This window comes from Mugil cephalus, chromosome 4 (genome assembly GCF_022458985.1).
Source record: "Mugil cephalus isolate CIBA_MC_2020 chromosome 4, CIBA_Mcephalus_1.1, whole genome shotgun sequence".
Classification (NCBI taxonomy): domain Eukaryota; kingdom Metazoa; phylum Chordata; class Actinopteri; order Mugiliformes; family Mugilidae; genus Mugil; species Mugil cephalus.
The window spans coordinates 28557600-28577003 of NC_061773.1; the positions used below are offsets into that span (position 1 = coordinate 28557600).

The window sequence follows — 19404 nt, forward strand, 5'->3', positions numbered from 1 at the left end:
TAATGAAATTAAGTTTAAAAATAAGTTAACCTGTTTGAAAACTTACATTACTTGCTGATATTAGATCTTATACATAAAGTTACTACATACCGATGTTTTTATGACTCCGCGCTCCGAAATGTCTGTTTGACGATGCTAAACTAGCGTTGTAGCATCAGTTTTAGTTTTTAAAGTGTCAATTTCCCACTTTAAACTACAGAAATTAATGCATATTAACGCTTTATCGCCGTGTTGTGCTAACCAGCCAAAGTTTCTACTATACAACCCCGTTAAACATTAAAGTGTTTAGTTTGTCGCTATTTTGTCTGAGCCAGGTGACGTTAATGAGCTAAACTATAGTCTTGTAATGTCAGTGTAATGAAACGCTTGGACCATCAGACTGTTTGTTGGTACCATGTCATTCCAGTAATGTACGTGCTGTTTAATCAGTCTCATGTTTTGTGACACACACACACACAAACCAGCATTACTAAGTAAAATGAAAACTGTAGAAGAGGGCGTGAAACTGCTTCATGTGTCCACACAGAGTCCAGCACATGTAGGGTTATACACTGAGTAGAGTCTCATGGCCGCCTAGTGGCGACAAGAAGTTACTACACATAAAAATGTGTAAACGTCTAAAAATGAGAATAATATGAAATATTTTTGAAGGAAAATGAGGAACGCTTCACGAATTTGCGTGTCATCCTTGCGCAGGGGCCATGCTAATCTTCTCTGTATCGTTCCAATTTTAGTATATGTGCTACCGAAGTAACACGACTGTGACCTGGGTGCGTACAGTATTTATATGACTGTGTCCCAGCGTGGCCCCAACACATGGTTGGCTCTTACACAGAGGCAGTCTGGGGTTCAAATGTGTTTAGTCAGCCAGAAGGGCATGGTTAAAAGGTCTGGGATCTGGACTGTGAGCTCCAGAGCAGCTGTGATCCACTGTAAAAAGGTCTGATGAGGGTCTAAACTAGTCTGTGTACTGTATGTTCTGCTCAGGAGCTCCCAGGGGCACATGGGAAGTTCTGTGTGACGAGTCTTTACATCAGGACGAGAGGAAACAACCTGTTCAGGTTGTGTAACCGATGTTATAAATGTATTGACGTTGGAATCATAACATAAAGTGACTTAATGTTTTTGGTTTGGTTTGATCCTCATTCATTTGTCTTTGTTACAGGTCAGTGTTGGTTCCACCACCTCCACCAGAGGTGCTGTCACACTCACATCCTCAACTACCTCCATTTGTGCTGCTGCTTTGTCCAGTGTGGGCTAAAGAAGATCAAGGAGACAGACACAGAGACGTAAAGAGGACTGGTAGGAGCCTGAACTACTTTCCTGCTGCAAAAGAACAGGACCCACATGAACGGACGGCCTCAATCACCTGAAACAGAGCTGTGCTCCTCCAACTCCTCCACTGGTTGTTAAACAGGCTGCTCCTCAAGTACAGTTTCTGTGACTGAGGTTGTTGTGAAGTGTGAACACTCAGTAAACTCTATACATTCTCGAAGTCTGCTGCTCCTGCTTCTTCTTCTCTGTATTTTTGTGTAGGGTCAGAGGTCAGTGGTTCGAGACCCGTCGTCATAGAGGTGGAGTCGAGCTTCAGAGTATAAATCTGGATATAATTTACGTATGTTTTGCCATGTATGGCGAATTGTTATGAATAACTTGTAGATGAATACTGACTTCCGACCGTTTTCATCGTTGTTTTAACTGGGCGTCGAACCGGTGAACCTCACATCACCAACGGTTTCAACACGGTTGACAGTTCCGCATTAACGGCAGACGGATGCCCCGCCCCCTCCAATCAAGGCGCAGAAGCAGTTCCAATAGTTTCCAAACCCGGAAGACGGTCAGCCAATCAGAGGGCCGCTGTGGTTCCAATATCGAGAATCAGACTTTGTGGTGACTTCTGTCATCCAATCAGAGGCCGGATTTGTTCCAATATTCCTCCAGGACCCTCCCCTGTCACTGGAACCTGCTGAACGGTGCGGACGGTGAGAACAGTAGTCGTTATTATTTAATGAAATTAAGTTTAAAAGTAAGTTTATCTGTTTGAAAACTTACATTACTTGCTGATACTAGATCTAATACATAAAGTTACTACATACTGATGTTTTTATGACTCCGTGCTCCGAAATGTCTGTTTGACGATGCTAAACTAGCGTTGTAGCATCAGAGTTTTAGTTTTTAAAGTGTCAATTTCCCATTTTTAACCACAGAAATTAATGCATATTCACGCTTTATCGCCGTGTTGTGCTAACCAGCCAAAGTTTCTACCATAAAACCGCGTTAAACATTAAAGTGTTTAGTTTGTCGCTATTTTGTCTGAGCCAGGTGACGTTAATGAGCTAAACTATAGTCTTGTAATGTCAGTGTAATGAAACGCTTGGACCATCAGACTGTTTGTTGGTACCATGTCATTCCAGTAATGTACGTGCTGTTTAATCAGTCTCATGTTTTGTGACACACACACACACAAACCAGCATTACTAAGTAAAATGAAAACTGTAGAAGAGGGCGTGAAACTGCTTCATGTGTCCACACAGAGTCCAGCACATGTAGGGTTGTACACTGAGTAGAGTCTCATGGCCGCCTAGTGGCGACAAGAAGTTACTACACATGAAAATGTGTAAATGTCTAAAAATGACAATAATATGAAATATTTTTGAAGGAAAATGAGGAACGCTTCACGAATTTGCGTGTCATCCTTGCGCAGGGGCCATGCTAATCTTCTCTGTATCGTTCCAATTTTAGTATATGTGCTACCGAAGTAACACGACTGTGACCTGGGTGCGTACAGTATTTATATGACTGTGTCCCAGCGTCGGCCCAACTCATGGTTTGCTCTTACACAGAGGCAGTCTGAGGCTGGATCTTGTTTATTCAGCCAGAAGAAGGACATGGTAAAAAGGGTCTAGGATCTGGACTGTGAGCTCCAGACCTACTTACTGTGATCCACTGTGAAAATGTCTCACGTCTAAACTAGTCTGTGTTCTGTGTGCTCTCCTCAGAGACTCCCAGGGGTTGATGGGAAATTTTGCGTGATGAGCCATTACGTCAGGCTGCAGGATTGGAGGAACAATAGATCAACTCGACGCTCCTCCTCCCACATTGCTCACAGATGACCCCAGAACACCCTCTCTGCATCCCCCACCGTGCTTTACCAACAGAAAACTAGCTCCTGCACTCTCAGAGGGGGAGGGAGGACACACAGACAGAAACTTGATCACTTCCCTGCTACGTGGAAAATCACGACAGCGACAAGCACCTCAGCTTGAAACAAATGCATGGTTTCATGTTGAATCCAGCTGAGGTTGGTCTGATCTGCATCAACATCTGTATGTGTGGGTTGTCTGTGAGAAGGAGGAGGCATCTGAAGCTCTGTGATTATTCTGTTTGAAGAGAGAGTGCGTGGACGGATCATTGTCTAATGGACTGTTTGTCCTCACAGGACAAACCTGGCTGTGTTTAAGCATGTTTAAACACAATCATCTCCGTCACCGGGACGTACGAGGAAACACAGATCACAAAGTGTTTTATTTTATACTAACATGAGGTACAGCTGCTTGGTAAATGGTAAAACTAAGGTCACTTCCTGTTTTCTGCCTCTTGTTTACATTCAAATAATTCCCCCCGTGCAGTGATAAAATCTCACCGCTAGATGTCAGTATTAGTCCGCCCTCTGCAGAGCCGTATCGATACAACCCTCTGGAGTCACTCTCAAAATCACCATCTTCAGACTAGTTCGGAAACGAATGATAAAAAGTGAAAGTGTCTTTGCAGTCTGGGTCAAAACTCTCCGATGTCACCAAACCATGAAATATGTGACCGACAAAACCCGGAACGAACAAAGAACGACTGAAAACTAAGAGGGACACCGTCTGGACCAAATCTTTAAACTAGATCACTGGATGGATATGATAGATAAATGATAAATGATACGGTTAAACAAGTATCATTTAAAATAATTCAAAGAATTTACCCTCTGACTCTACCTCCCCTGCAGCAGGACGTAGCCACTAAGGCTGTTTGTAAAGGCTTCATCACATTGTTGTTCCATATTTTTTATATTTTTTTAAGTATGCACAATGCCAAGTACAGCAACAACGACAAAAAAACATGACTACATCACACAAATAAAGTAGAGAACAAAATAAAGGCGGTTGAAGTTGCTTTTACCATTGACAGTAGGTCTAGAAAGTCTTTCAGCCAGTTATGTTTACTATAGCGTCCGGTTTGCGTATCTTCCAATTCATAAGTATGATCCTCTTCACAGAGAGAAAAGCTAGAGCAGTGATTTGTTGAGTGACTCTTGAATTTAAATCTGCGACTCTACTTCCCAATAAGCATAAAGTGGGACATTGAGGAACATTAATATTAAATACACCTTTTAAAAGACCAATTACTTCAGACTAGAATCGTTCTACTGCTGGGCAGAACCATAGTAGATGCATCAAAGGACCAGGTTCACCACAGCCACAGTTCAGTGACATTTGCGTCCATTTTTTTTAACTTATTTGGTGTAATATAAGCTCTGTGTACAAGTTTAATTTAAATAATTTCATATCTCACACAGCTTGACATAGATGTTGAATTCTTTAGTATTGTATCCCACTGATCTACCGTGAGTGATGAAACGTTTGCTTATTACATTAGAGGCACATTTTAAATGCACTTTGGGGTCTGAAATTGCGAGAGGCTTTAGCCGTTCCTCACGTGTCACCTGATCCAATCTTACTACCAGATTGTTGTTCCTTGATTGATGTTGTTGTTGTCCTATGGAATGGGACCCAGTGCACAGTCACACACTCTTTTTAATGTGCATTGTTAAGATGAGCTTTTATTGTGGGTGGAGAAATTCATCTTGGGCAAGGTTGTTGTTTCTTGATTATTGTTATCGGTCAATAAATGTAAACTCTAACTGTTATCGGTGTAGTGGCTAATATAACACTTTATATAACCTCACACTTTATATAACCTCACTTTGGATCCAGGCTGAGACACTGTAAAATGTCTGGTTCATATATGTTCTTTGTTATCTGGGGACACTTGGACTAAACAATTTCCCTGTGGAGATCAATAAAGTGATCTTGAATCTTGAATTAAAGTTGAACTATACGTGTATTCAGTGTGATCTTTTTTGTGAATATTCACAAATGCTCATTGTAAAAATCATACACATAAGTAGACATCTAAAAGTAACGATATCGATGTCTGTATCGGGATATCAGGATATCAGGTTTGGTATTACCTGGTATCGCTCCTGCTTCTTCTTCTCTGTATTTTTGTGTAGGGTCAGAGGTCAGTGTTTCGAGACCCGTCTGCGCTGAGATGGAGTCGAGCTTCAAAACGACAGAGTATAAATCTGGATATAATTTACATATGTTTTGCCATGTTTGGCGAATTGTTATGAATAACTTGTAGATGAATTCTGACTTCCGACCGTTTTCATCGTTGTTTTAACTGGGCGTCGAACCGGTGAACCTCACATCACCAACAGTTTCAACACGGTTGACAGTTCCGCATTGACGGCAGACGGATGCCCCGCCCCCTCCAATCAAGGCGCAGAAGCAGTTCCAATAGTTTCCAAACCCGGAAGACGATCAGCCAATCAGAGGTCCGCTGTGGTTCCAATATGGAGAATCAGACTTTGTGGTGACTTCTGTCATCCAATCAGAGGCCGGATTTGTTCCAATATTCCTCCAGGACCCTCCCCTGTCACTGGAACCTGCTGAACGGTGCGGACGGTGAGAACAGTAGTCGTTATTATTTAATGAAATTAAGTTTAAAAATAAGTTTATCTGTTTGAAAACTTACATTACTTGCTGATACTAGATCTAATACATAAAGTTACTACATACCGATGTTTTTATGACTCCGTGCTCCGAAATGTCTGTTTGACGATGCTAAACTAGCGTTGTAGCATCAGAGTTTTAGTTTTTAAAGTGTCAATTTGCCATTTTAAACTACAGAAATTAATGCATATTAACGCTTTATCGCCGTGTTGTGCTAACCAGCCAAAGTTTCTACCATAAAACCCCGTTAAACATTAAAGTGTTTAGTTTGTCGCTATTTTGTCTGAGCCAGGTGACGTTAATGAGCTAAACTATAGTCTTGTAATGTCAGTGTAATGAAACGCTTGGACCATCAGACTGTTTGTTGGTACCATGTCATTCCAGTAATGTACGTGCTGTTTAATCAGTCTCATGTTTTGTGACACACACACACACAAACCAGCATTACTAAGTAAAATGAAAACTGTAGAAGAGGACGTGAAACTGCTTCATCTGTCCACACAGAGTCCAGCACATGTAGGGTTGTACGCTGAGTAGAGTCTCATGGCCGCCTAGTGGCGACAAGAAGTTACTACACATACAAATGTGTAAATGTCTAAAAATGACAATAATATGAAATATTTTTGAAGGAAAATGAGGAACGCTTCACGAATTTGCGTGTCATCCTTGCGCAGGGGGCCATGCTAATCTTCTCTGTATCGTTCCAATTTTAGTATATGTGCTACCGAAGTAACACGACTGTGACCTGGGTGCGTACAGTATTTATATGACTGTGTCCCAGCGTGGCCCCAACACATGGTTGGCTCTTACACAGAGACAGTCTGGGGTTCAAATGTGTTCATTCAGCCAGAAGGGCATGGTTAAAAGGTCTGGGATCTGGACTGTGAGCTCCAGAGCAGCTGTGATCCACTGTAAAAAGGTCTGATGAGGGTCTAAACTAGTCTGTGTACTGTATGTTCTGCTCAGGAGCTCCCAGGGGCACATGGGAAGTTCTGTGTGACGAGTCTTTACAACAGGACGAGAGGAAACAATAGAGTAACTCAACCCCCTCCTCCCACATTTCTCATAGAGCCTCCTGTACAGTCAGAGGGGGAGGTTAGAAGACAGGGAGGGGGGAGGCACAGGTGAGGTCCCTCCAACCTGGTCAGGTTGTGTAACCGATGTTATAAATGTATTGACATTAGAATCATAATATAAAGTGACTTAATGTTTTTGGTTTGGTTTGATCCTCATTCATTTCTCTTTGTTACAGGTCAGTGTTGGTTCCACCACCTCCACCAGAGGTGCTGTCACACTCACATCCTCAACTACCTCCATTTGTGCTGCTGCTTTGTCCAGTGTGGGCTAAAGAAGATCAAGGAGACAGACACAGAGACGTAAAGAGGACTGGTAGGAGCCTGAACTACTTTCCTGCTGCAAAAGAACAGGACCCACATGAACGGACGGCCTCAATCACCTGAAACAGAGCTGTGCTCCTCCAACTCCTCCACTGGTTGTTAAACAGGCTGCTCCTCAAGTACAGTTTCTGTGACTGAGGTTGTTGTGAAGTGTGAACACTCAGTAAACTCTATACATTCTCGAAGTCTGCTGCTCCTGCTTCTTCTTCTCTGTATTTTTGTGTCGGGTCAGAGGTCAGTGGTTCGAGACCCTTCGGCGTAGAGATGGAGTCGAGCTTCAAAACGACAGAGTATAAATATGGATATAATTTGCGTATGTTTTGCCATGTATGGCGAATTGTTATGAATAACTTTTAGATGAATTCTGACTTCCGACCGTTTCCATCGTTGTTTTAACTGGGCGTCGAACCGGTGAACCTCACATCACCAACAGTTTCAACACGGTTGACAGTTCCGCATTAACGGCAGACGGATGCCCCGCCCCCTCCAATCAAGGCGCAGAAGCAGTTCCAATAGTTTCCAAACCCGGAAGACGGTCAGCCAATCAGAGGGCCGCTGTGGTTCCACTATCGAGAATCAGACTTTGTGGTGACTTCTGTCATCCAATCAGAGGCCGGATTTGTTCCAATATTCCTCCAGGACCCTCCCCTGTCACTGGAACCTGCTGAACGGTGCGGACGGTGAGAACAGTAGTCGTTATTATTTAATGAAATTAAGTTTTAAAATAAGTTTATCTGTTTGAAAACTTACATTACTTGCTGATACTAGATCTAATACATAAAGTTACTACATACCGATGTTTTTATGACTCCGCGCTCCGAAATGTCTGTTTGACGATGCTAAACTAGCGTTGTAGCATCAGAGTTTTAGCTTTTAAAGTGTCAATTTCCCATTTTAAACGACAGAAATTAATGCATATTAACGCTTTATCGCCGTGTTGTGCTAACCAGCCAAAGTTTCTACCATAAAACCCCGTTAAACATTAAAGTGTTTAGTTTGTCGCTATTTTGTCTGAGCCAGGTGACGTTAATGAGCTAAACTATAGTCTTGTAATGTCAGTGTAATGAAACGCTTGGACCGTCAGACTGTTTGTTGGTACCATGTCATTCCAGTAATGTACGTGCTGTTTAATCAGTCTCATGTTTTGTGACACACACACACAAACCAGCATTACTAAGTAAAATGAAAACTGTAGAAGAGGGCGTGAAACTGCTTCATCTGTCCACACAGAGTCCAGCACATGTAGGGTTGTACACTGAGTAGAGTCTCATGGCCGCCTAGTGGCGACAAGAAGTTACTACACATAAAAATGTATAAATGTCTAAAAAATGTCAGAAATGACAATAATATGAAATATTTTTGAAGGAAAATGAGGAACGCTTCACGAATTTGCGTGTCATCCTTGCGCAGGGGCCATGCTAATCTTCTCTGTATCGTTCCAATTTTAGTATATGTGCTACCGAAGTAACACGACTGTGACGTGGGTGCGTACAGTATTTATATGACTGTGTCCCAGCGTGGCCCCAACACATGGTTGGCTCTTACACAGAGGCAGTCTGGGGTTCAAATGTGTTCATTCAGCCAGAAGGGCATGGTTAAAAGGTCTGGGATCTGGACTGTGAGCTCCAGAGCAGCTGTGATCCACTGTAAAAAGGTCTGATGAGGGTCTAAACTAGTCTGTGTACTGTATGTTCTGCTCAGGAGCTCCCAGGGGCACATGGGAAGTTCTGTGTGACGAGTCTTTGCATCAGGACGAGAGGAAACAACAGAGTAACTCAACCCCCCTCCTCCCACATTTCTCATAGAGCCTCCTGTACAGTCAGAGGGGCAGGTTAGAAGACAGGGAGGGGGGAGGCACAGGTGAGGTCCCTCCAACCTGGTCAGGAGGGACAGGCTCTTGTTGGATTTGGGGACTTTAAATTTGAGACCCTGCAGAGCTTCTACGAGTCTGAAGACTGATCAAAGATCTGCTACGTAACCGATGTTATAAATGTATTGATTATTTAAAATAAATCTGTGATATAATATGATGACACCTCTGATGAAGCTTACGTTTCCATGTGAGCTGTAGTTCAGCATGTGTGAAACACAGAACTTTAATGTCTGTGTTTTCTATTGATTTGATGTCTCCTTTGTTGTGTTAAATTACAGTCTCATTCAGACCAGATCTTCCCTCCAAGACTTCTGAGGAGCCCTGGGATGAAGAGCTGGTTTCTGTCTGGGTGTTTAGGTCTGTGTCTGAATTTCTTCTTCCTATTGTAATTTAAAAACAATGCAGTCTGAGCACAAGAAACATGGAGACGTTTATCTGCTACTCCGGGAGCAGCCGGAGCTGCAGGGTTGGATGTAGTCTTTGGGTGTCTAGAGTGCAAGTGCCTCAGAATTAAAGAGGTGTTTTAATTAAAGGCCAGCTCTTGAGCGAAGATCACTCACATTTGTCATTTCTCATTCACTTCCATTCAGTCAATGCTTGGTTTGGCGACATCTATTGGACGATAGAGGAACTGCAGGTTGAGCTGTGACGTCTCCTGAGATTATGGTGACCGGACGTGGTGTCCAAGCTCTAAATGTTCCAAGATTTCATCTTATCTAATAGCAGATTTACTCCAACATAGGAAGGAGGCTAGGAAGAGCTGCTATTAGCTGGGACGCTAAGAAGAGCCATCGTTAGCTTGGAGCCCAGAAAGAGCTACCATTAGCTGCAGGCAAGAAAGAGCTACCATTAGCTGGGAAGCTAGGGAGAGCTACTATTAGTTGGGAGGCTAGGAAGAGCTTCTCTTAATTTGGAGACTAGAAAGAGTTACCATTAGCTGGGAGGCTAAGATATTAAGACGAGCTACTATTAACTGGGAAGCTAAATAGAGCCACCGTTAAAAGAACAACATGTTACACTGGCGGAGCGGAATTCAAGAATACAAAGTTTTGATTATGGCTTCATGGAGAGAAGCAAAAGACCAGTGAGTGTGAGTTTAGGTGGAGAGAGTAATGATCTGGGACTGAATGCAGCTCAGTCTCGGTGCTTATTGAGAAATGTTCTGCTCTGGAGATTTGGTAAGTTGTACTGACTAACACTGCACCTTGTTGCACCTTATTGCACATATTACTGCACCTTATTACAAGTTATTGCACAACTTACTGCAATTTTCGGGGGGAGTCGTCCAAAATTAACAAAAATGAAGACTGCCACTGATCGCACCGCTTCAATATTTACATTGTACAGGTACACAGTGTTTTCATCTTGCTTTTCTTGACCACATCTGCTGGTGGGTAAGTTAGTAAGTTAGTGCTTCTAGCTCTGTACAGTGAACATAGCAGTGTTCTGTGTATTCATCAGATTAAAGCACCACTTCAATTCTTACAAAGTAACAACAATATCCTATAATAATAAAATAACAGGCGCATGCACAGAAATAAAGTGTTAATGATTATTTGTTCATAAATGATGTGAAGGAGGTAAAAAGGTGCAGGAAAATACTCTGGTACTGGTGAAAATGTAGAAAAACTAGACCAGACCACCACAGGGTGGCCAATCGGGTGGTGTCCCCCCCCCCCCCCCCCCCCCCCACCATCCCGCCACCATGGCAGCCCTGCCACTGATTACACTTTACTGCACCTTACTGCATATTATTCAACCTTATTGCACCTTAATGGACATAACGGCCCCTGACTGTTTCTTACTGCACTTTATTGCACCTTATTGCACCATACTACAATTTATTGCACATTACTGTACATAAATATACCTTATTGCACACAGTGCTGTACCTAATTGTGCCTCACTGCAACTTATTACACTGTATACATCTTACTGCACCATAATGCACATATTACTCCATATTACTGCACCTTCTTGCACCGTACATTGCACTGCTGCATATCAGCTGATTTATTTAATTACTATATCTTATTCAGAATGTTTATTTTTATCTGTTTTATTATTTTTTTTTTCCTTTGCATTTGTTGTTCACTTAGATTTTTAATCTCTATATTCTGAACATGAAGGGAAATTGACAATGAAGACAAATACAAAAACACAGACATTTCATATAATGCATAAATTGTTTTTAATAGTTAGAATAGCACCATAACTGTGGCCTTTTATTAAGACAGTAGAATCCGCCATCTTGAATCTTGAATCTTGACCTCACTGCTGTGGTCACACGCCTCTCTGTTGCCATAGTGATGATGTCACGGAGTCTCTGTGTTGCCGTGGTGATTACATCACTCTTTTGATGTTGTGATAATGTCACATGATGCGATGGAACCTCCTAAGCCACGCCCACAATTAGCAGAGATCAAAGGCACGATGCCTTTGAGATCAAAGGAACCGTGCCTTTGATCTCTGTGTCACCTGACAGAGACCTTAAATAGCAACAGATTCTTCAGAGATTCATCCGATATTCATCAGAGATTCATCCGATATTCATCAGAGATTCATCCGATATTCATCAGAGATTCATAAGAGATTCATAAGAGATTCATAAGAGATTCACTTGATCTTCGCCAAATAACGACGACAGTCAAGTAAATAGAAAGAGTTAGATAGTTAAATCGCTCGATTTTCGCTAAAAAAGCAACGCCATTCAGGTAGTTTGACAGACTTTAAAACCCGTCACCCTACATCCAGGATAATGTATCGTAACACGACACCAACAACAGTTCCAATGAACAGTGGAAGCTATTCCCAGACAGAGGAAATCCCACAGATCACAATGGACACAGTTTATCCACTGATCCAATCCTTTTTCAGGAGCATCACACCAGACCAGTGGCATGTTTGAGTTTAGGTAAACCAGACGATGTTACCAGTTCTATGCTGGCACAGCTGCTGTCAGACTTGATAGAGCTAATTTCTAAATCATTGCTGGAGAAAATCAAACACAGGCATCTTATTTCTGAGGAAGTTGTCTTGACCAGCGTGGGCGACACACTTCCTCAAACCTTTGCTCAAGTCCTGGACATTAAAGAAGAGGTCCGCTCTGAGAGCTTAGAGGGGTTGACCAGCTTAATTGCTCAAGACGTAACTGAGAGCGTCAACTCCATCCTCTCTGCTGGCGAGGACACTGAAGAGCAGGAAGTACAACGACACGTCACTCCCAAAAGAAGAATTAGACGTATGGTTCGTTACATCAGCAAGATGCTGAAAGAATTTATTGGGATGATGACACACAAATCTCAAACAAATAAGAAGAAAAGTGTGGCCACCCCCCCGGAAGACGAAGACACTGACAAAAAGACAGAAGATCTGGAGTCCACAAAAATTAAAAGTGGCATTCAATCATTTGATGCATACACCCATGAGACAGCCTCCATAGGAGACAAGGAGAGCTGTAAGACTAAAACACCAGAAACTGAAACAGACAGAGAGGAGATCCAAGGAGAAGCAGTCCCAGACTTATCTGGAGATGAAGAGGTCCAGACTCCTAAATCCAGGACGTGCAAACTGTCCCTGAAGAGAATGGGGGGCATAATTCAAGGGTTCTTTGTGAAACCTTTATTCAGAAAGCCTCGTGCTGGAGTCACAGTGGCATCAACACAGTCACCAGACGTCCCACAGCTGAACTCTGTGAAGGTCATTGTGCCTGAGCAGCAGCTTCCAGATGTTGCTGCTGTGGTGCTGGTTGTACCTGAGCAGCAGTTTCAGGAAGGCTCCGCTGTGAGGGTGGTTGTACCTGAACATTACATACCAGACGACAGAACACCTCCAGAATGTGGACACCAGGAACCCTCCTCCCTGGAGATCATAGTAGTGGAAGATGAAAACGCTGAGTCTGAAGAAGAGACCAAGAGCTTCGCAGTGAGCCAGGCTTCAATTGTTTGTCCAGAGCCCAAGAAGAAACTGTCTCTGAAATTCAAGACTAAGGGCTTTTGTGTTAATAGGATTTTCAAGGTGCGACCTGCTGTAGTTAGATCACCCTCTATGAGGTCATCAAAAGCTGCCTCTACAGATAGAGTTGGGTCTCAGCAGCAGGTCACTACTGTGGTGGTCACTGTTCCCGATGAGCAATTTTCAGAGGCCACGGCTGTGGTGCTCCTAGATCCTGAAGTCAAACCAGCCCAAGACTTTGAGCAGCTGGAAACCTCCTCTCTGGACAGAGTAGTTGAGGACAGCACTGCTCAGTCTGAGGCTGAACAAGTTCAGGGTCTGAAAGAAACAGATCCAAAGTCCAAGAAGAAATTGTCCCGGAAAGGAACCATTTGTAGAGGCTTGTGTGTGAAACCACCTGCCCAGCTCTCACCAGAGGCCACCACCGTGGAGATCCCTGCTCCTCAACGCCAGTCACCGAAAGACAAACCAGCCCAAGACTTTGAGCAGCTGGAGACCTCCTCTCTGGACAGAGTAGTTGAGGACAGCATTGCTCACAACATCCCACTGATCACTGTGGACACGCTTCGTCCACTGATCGAATCGTTTTTCTGCAGCCTCACAACCGACCAGTGGGAATGTTTGATATTAGGTAAACCAGATGAGGTTACCAGTTCTATGCTGGCACAGCTGCTCACAGACTTGACCATGCTCATTTCCAAATTCATCCTGGAGAAAATCAAACAGAGGCATCTTATCTCTGAAGAGGTTGTCTTGACCAGCGTGGGTGACACACTTATCCAAACCTTTGCTCAAGTCCTGGACATTAAAGAAGAGGTCCGCTCTGAGAGCTCAGAGGTGTTGACCAGCTTAATTGCCCAAGACGTGGTTGAGAGCGTCAACTCCCTCCTCTCTGCTGGCAAGGACACTGAAGAGCAGGAAGTACAACGACACGTCACTCCCAAAAGAAGAATTAGACGTATGGTTCGTTACATCAGCAAGATGCTGAAAGAATTTATTGGGATGATGACACACAAATCTCAAACAAATAAAAAGAACAGTGTGGCCATCCCCCTGGAAGACGAAGACACTGACAAAAAGACAGAAGATCTGGAGTCCACAAAAACTAAAAGTGGCATTCAATCATTTGATGCATACACCCATGAGACAGCCTCCATAGGAGACAAGGAGAGCTGTAAGACTAAAACACCAGAAACTGACATAGACAGAGAGGAGGTCCAAGGAGAAGCAGTCCCAGACTTATCTGGAGATGAAGACGTCCAGACTCCTAAATCCAGGACATGCAAACTGTCCCTGAAGAGAATGGGGGGCATAATTCAAGGGTTCTTTGTGAAACCTTTATTCAGAAAGCCTCGTGCTGGAGTCACAGTGGCATCAACACAGTCACCAGACGTCCCACAGCTGAACTCTGTGAAGGTCATTGTGCCTGAGCAGCAGCTTCCAGATGTTGCTGCTGTGGTGCTGGTTGTACCTGAGCAGCAGTTTCAGGAAGGCTCCGCTGTGAGGGTGGTTGTACCTGAACATCACATACCAGACGACAGAACACCTCCAGAATGTGGACACCAGGAACCCTCCTCCCTGGAAATCATAGTAGTGGAAGATGAAAACGCTGAGTCTGAAGAAGAGACCAAGAGCTTCGCAGTGAGCCAGGCTTCAATTGTCTGTCCAGAGTCCAAGAAGAAACTGTCTCTGAAATTCAAGACTAAGGGCTTTTGTGTTAATAGGATTTTCAAGGTGCGACCTGCTGTAGTTAGATCCCCCTCTATGAAGTCATCAAAAGTTGCCTCTACAGATAGAGTTGGGTCTCAGCAGCAGGTCACTACTGTGGTGGTCACTGTTCCCGATGAGCAGTTTTCAGAGGCCACGGCTGTGGTGCTCCTAGATCCTGAAGTCAAACCAGCCCAAGACTTTGAGCAGCTGGAAACCTCCTCTCTGTACAGAGAGGTTGAGGACAGCACTGCTCAGTCTGAGGCTGAAGAAGTTCAGAGTCTGAAAGCCACAGGTCTGAAGTCCAAAAAGAAATTGACTCGTAAAGGAACCAAATGTAGACGCTTGTGTGTGAAACCACTTGCCCAGCTCTCACCAGAGGCCACCACCGTGGAGATCCCTGCACCTGAACGCCAGTCACCGAAAGACAAACCAGCCCAAGACTTTGAGCAGCTGGAAACCTCCTCTCTGGACAGAGTAGTTGAGGACAGCATTGCTCTGGAGGAGACACATGTTCCACCCAAAAGTTCAAGAAAGAGATGGTCTCTGAAAAGAGTGGGTACCGCATTTAGAGGCTTGTTTGTGAAATCACGTGCTGGAGAGGCATCAATGCAGTCACCAGACGTTACCTCTGCTCGCCTCTCACCAGAGACCCCCACCATGGAAGTGACCAAACGTCACCAGTCACCAAAAGAGAAACCAACCCAAGACTTAGAGCAGATGAAACCCTCCTCTCTGCGAATTTCAGCAGTTGAGGGTGGCTCAGTTCAGTCTGAGGGTGAAAAAGTCCAGGATCTGAAGGAGACACCTACACCAGCTACAACTCCAGAAAGAGATGGTCTCTGAAAAAACTGGGTAGCGCATTTAGAGGCTTGTTTGTCAACCCATGTGCTGGAGAGGCATCAACCACAGTAACATCTCCAGACGTTACCCCTGCCCGCCTCTCACCAGAGACCCCCATCATGGAAGTGACCAAACGTCACCAATCACCGAAACAGACACCAGGCCCAGACTCTAAGCAGAAGGAGCCCTCCTCTCTGGAGATCCCAGTAGTTGAGGACGACACTGTTCAGTTTGAGCCAAAATTTACCGAGTCCTCAACAGACGAGCAAGAAAGGTGCAAAACGTGTGTCAGCACTTTTGTTGAGTGCCTGGTTTTAAGGGCCTTTGCAAAAGCAAAAATACCATACGATTTCGACCAGTTTGAGGCCATCCGTTACAGACTGTACAAGAAAATCTGGGCTGAATTCCAGCGTGAGAATATTAACATCCCCACGAAAAGGTTCAAGAGGCTTGACAAGGCCGTTTGGGAGGACCTGCACAAAAAGTGGAAAACTGCAGACGCTATTGTGTTTTTCATGGATCTAGAGCGACCAGTAATTGACAAAGTGATCGTGGCTTCTTTCAAAGAACATCTAATGAAGCCTAAACACAAAACCAGCTGGAAGTTCTTCTGATCTTCAGTTCCCAGATCAGACACACGAGGAGACCTTCTGTTCTAGTGGTTTCTGCAAAACACAGACCAGTGGAGCAGGGGTTCCCTAAAGACAAGTCATTATTATTATTAGGCTATTATTATTATTATTATTATTATTACTATTATTATTATTATTATTATTATTATCATTATTACTATTATTACTGTTATTATTATTATTATTGTTCTTCTTATTCTTATTCTTATTATTATCATTATTGTTGTTTTTATGCCTTTTAACTGTATTTCATTCTGTTTAATGGAATTTTATTCCATTTTATCCTATGTCATTAAAAAAAACAAAGCATCAAAAAATAACATTGGAGTTCTACAGTGTCGCTTCATGTCAAACCAACAGTTCAACTAAATGTGTATTTAATTTTTTTCAGGTAGAAAATGCTGTTATTTTTTTACTTTAGTTGTCTTTAGTTGTAAATAATGTCCTTTGTAGGTTTGGTTTCTCCTCGAAACCATTGGTCATCAGATGATATAACTTCTAGTTGTATGTCTACATTCTCTAAATAGCGTCAGTAGCTCCCAGGTTTAGTCCAGAATTCACTAGAGGGGTTGACTGGGCCGCGATCCGTCATGGGACAAAGACATGAGGAAAACCACGCTCAGCTTGTTGCCACTGCAGCTCAGTGTGTCATGGCCGCCTAGTGGCGACAAGAAGTTACTACACATAAAAATGTGTAAATGTCTAAAAATGACAATAATATGAAATATATTAGAAGGAAAATGAGGAACGCTTCACGAATTTGCGTGTCATCCTTGCGCAGGGGCCATGCTAATCTTCTCTGTATCGTTCCAATTTTAGTATATGTGCTACCGAAGTAACACGACTGTGACCTGGGTGCGTACAGTATTTATATGACTGTGTCCCAGCGTGGCCCCAACACATGGTTGGCTCTTACACAGAGACAGTCTGAGGTTCAAATGTGTTCATTCAGCCAGAAGGGCATGGTTAAAAGGTCTGGGATCTGGACTGTGAGCTCCAGAGCAGCTGTGATCCACTGTAAAAAGGTCTGATGAGGGTCTAAACTAGTCTGTGTACTGTATGTTCTGCTCAGGAGCTCCCAGGGGCACATGGGAAGTTCTGTGTGACGAGTCTTTACATCAGGACGAGAGGAAACAACCTGTTCAGGTTGTGTAACCGATGTTATAAATGTATTGACGTTGGAATCATAACATAAAGTGACTTAATGTTTTTGGTTTGGTTTGATCCTCATTCATTTGTCTTTGTTACAGGTCAGTGTTGGTTCCACCACCTCCACCAGAGGTGCTGTCACACTCACATCCTCAACTACCTCCATTTGTGCTGCTGCTTTGTCCAGTGTGGGCTAAAGAAGATCAAGGAGACAGACACAGAGACGTAAAGAGGACTGGTAGGAGCCTGGACTACTTTCCTGCTGCAAAAGAACAGGACCCACATGAACGGACGGCCTCAATCACCTGAAACAGAGCTGTGCTCCTCCAACTCCTCCACTGGTTGTTAAACAGGCTGCTCCTCAAGTACAGTTTCTGTGACTGAGGTTGTTGTGAAGTGTGAACACTCAGTAAACTCTATACATTCTCGAAGTCTGCTGCTACTGCTTCTTCTTCTCTGTATTTTTGTGTCGGGTCAGAGGTCAGTGGTTCGAGACCCGTCTGCGTAGAGATGGAGTCGAGCTTCAAAACGACAGAGTATAAATATGGATATAATTTACGTATGTTTTACCATGTATGGCGAATTGTTATGAATAACTTTTAGATGAATTCTGACTTCCGACCGTTTTCATCGTTGTTTTAACTGGGCGTCGAACCGGTGAACCTCACATCACCAACAGTTTCAACACGGTTGACAGTTACGCATTAACGGCAGACGGATGCCCCGCCCCCTCCAATCAAGGCGCAGAAGCAGTTCCAATAGTTTCCAAACCCGGAAGACGGTCAGCCAATCAGAGGGCCGCTGTGGTTCCAATATGGAGAATCAGACTTTGTGGTGACTTCTGTCATCCAATCAGAGGCCGGATTTGTTCCAATATTCCTCCAGGACCCTCCCCTGTCACTGGAACCTGCTGAACGGTGCGGACGGTGAGAACAGTAGTCGTTATTATTTAATGAAATTAAGTTTTAAAACAAGTTTATCTGTTTGAAAACTTACATTACTTGCTGATACTAGATCTAATACATAAAGTTACTACATACCGATGTTTTTATGACTCCGCGCTCCGAAATGTCTGTTTGACGATGCTAAACTAGCGTTGTAGCATCAGAGTTTTAGCTTTTAAAGTGTCAATTTCCCATTTTAAACGACAGAAATTAATGCATATTAACGCTTTATCGCCGTGTTGTGCTAACCAGCCAAAGTTTCTACCATAAAACCCCGTTAAACATTAAAGTGTTTAGTTTGTCGCTATTTTGTCTGAGCCAGGTGACGTTAATGAGCTAAACTATAGTCTTGTAATGTCAGTGTAATGAAACGCTTGGACCATCAGACTGTTTGTTGGTACCATGTCATTCCAGTAATGTACGTGCTGTTTAATCAGTCTCATGTTTTGTGACACACACACACAAACCAGCATTACTAAGTAAAATGAAAACTGCAGAAGAGGGCGTGAAACTGCTTCATGTGTCCACACAGAGTCCAGCACATGTAGGGTTGTACACTGAGTAGAGTCTCATGGCCGCCTAGTGGCGACAAGAAGTTACTACACATACAAATGTGTAAATGTCTAAAAATGACAATAATATGAAATATTTTTGAAGGAAAATGAGGAACGCTTCACGAATTTGCGTGTCATCCTTGCGCAGGGGCCATGCTAATCTTCTCTGTATCGTTCCAATTTTAGTATATGTGCTACCGAAGTAACACGACTGTGACCTGGGTGCGTACAGTATTTATATGACTGTGTCCCAGCGTGGCCCCAACACATGGTTGGCTCTTACACAGAGGCAGTCTGGGGTTCAAATGTGTTCATTCAGCCAGAAGGGCATGGTTAAAAGGTCTGGGATCTGGACTGTGAGCTCCAGAGCAGCTGTGATCCACTGTAAAAAGGTCTGATGAGGGTCTAAACTAGTCTGTGTACTGTATGTTCTGCTCAGGAGCTCCCAGGGGCACATGGGAAGTTCTGTGTGACGAGTCTTTACATCAGGACGAGAGGAAACAATAGAGTAACTCAACCCCCCTCCTCCCACATTTGCCATCAAGTTTGTGTACAGTCAGAGGGGCAG

At 43.5% G+C, this 19404-nt stretch overlaps 4 long non-coding RNA genes and 6 other non-coding genes across 13 annotated transcripts in view; 4 read left to right on the forward strand and 6 right to left on the reverse strand.

Annotated features, from left to right (window-relative positions):
* The window catches only part of LOC125007021, a 2392-nt gene extending 897 nt beyond the window's left edge, over window positions 1-1495 (forward strand). Inside the window, exons 2-3 of one of the 2 annotated variants that reach the window (XR_007112639.1) lie at window positions 988-1061; window positions 1166-1495. This is a non-coding gene — a long non-coding RNA (uncharacterized LOC125007021). Of the gene's footprint in view, window positions 1-658; window positions 1085-1165 lie in introns of those variants that run through there. The other variant, XR_007112640.1, reaches the window with a different exon arrangement.
* On the reverse strand, window positions 652-757 carry LOC125007531. Its single transcript, XR_007112744.1, has one exon. It is a non-coding gene; the product is annotated as a U6 spliceosomal RNA (small nuclear RNA).
* Window positions 1496-2659: 1164 nt separating the features above from the next.
* On the reverse strand, window positions 2660-2765 carry LOC125007532. The gene has a single exon (XR_007112745.1). It is a non-coding gene; the product is annotated as a U6 spliceosomal RNA (small nuclear RNA).
* A 321-nt stretch (window positions 2766-3086) lies between these two features.
* On the forward strand, window positions 3087-5098 carry LOC125007002. Its single transcript, XR_007112635.1, has 2 exons — window positions 3087-3301; window positions 3440-5098. It is a non-coding gene; the product is annotated as an uncharacterized LOC125007002 (long non-coding RNA).
* Window positions 5099-5611: 513 nt separating this feature from the next.
* On the forward strand, window positions 5612-7365 carry LOC125007088. 2 transcript variants are annotated; one of them, XR_007112649.1, is made up of 3 exons: window positions 5612-5735; window positions 6750-6907; window positions 7036-7365. It is a non-coding gene; the product is annotated as an uncharacterized LOC125007088 (long non-coding RNA). The 2 variants fall into 2 exon arrangements; XR_007112648.1 differs by lacking the exon at window positions 5612-5735 and having other exon boundaries at window positions 6611-6907.
* Window positions 6413-6519, reverse strand: LOC125007485. The gene has a single exon (XR_007112706.1). It is a non-coding gene; the product is annotated as a U6 spliceosomal RNA (small nuclear RNA).
* A 1180-nt stretch (window positions 7366-8545) lies between the features above and the next one.
* Window positions 8546-8651, reverse strand: LOC125007533. Its single transcript, XR_007112746.1, has one exon. It is a non-coding gene; the product is annotated as a U6 spliceosomal RNA (small nuclear RNA).
* An 8274-nt stretch (window positions 8652-16925) lies between these two features.
* On the reverse strand, window positions 16926-17031 carry LOC125007535. The gene has a single exon (XR_007112748.1). It is a non-coding gene; the product is annotated as a U6 spliceosomal RNA (small nuclear RNA).
* On the forward strand, window positions 16954-17769 carry LOC125006937. 2 transcript variants are annotated; one of them, XR_007112617.1, is made up of 2 exons: window positions 16954-17358; window positions 17440-17769. It is a non-coding gene; the product is annotated as an uncharacterized LOC125006937 (long non-coding RNA). The 2 variants fall into 2 exon arrangements; XR_007112618.1 differs by having other exon boundaries at window positions 16954-17335.
* A 1170-nt stretch (window positions 17770-18939) lies between these two features.
* Window positions 18940-19045, reverse strand: LOC125007536. Its single transcript, XR_007112749.1, has one exon. It is a non-coding gene; the product is annotated as a U6 spliceosomal RNA (small nuclear RNA).
* Between the last annotated feature and the right edge of the window lie 359 nt (window positions 19046-19404).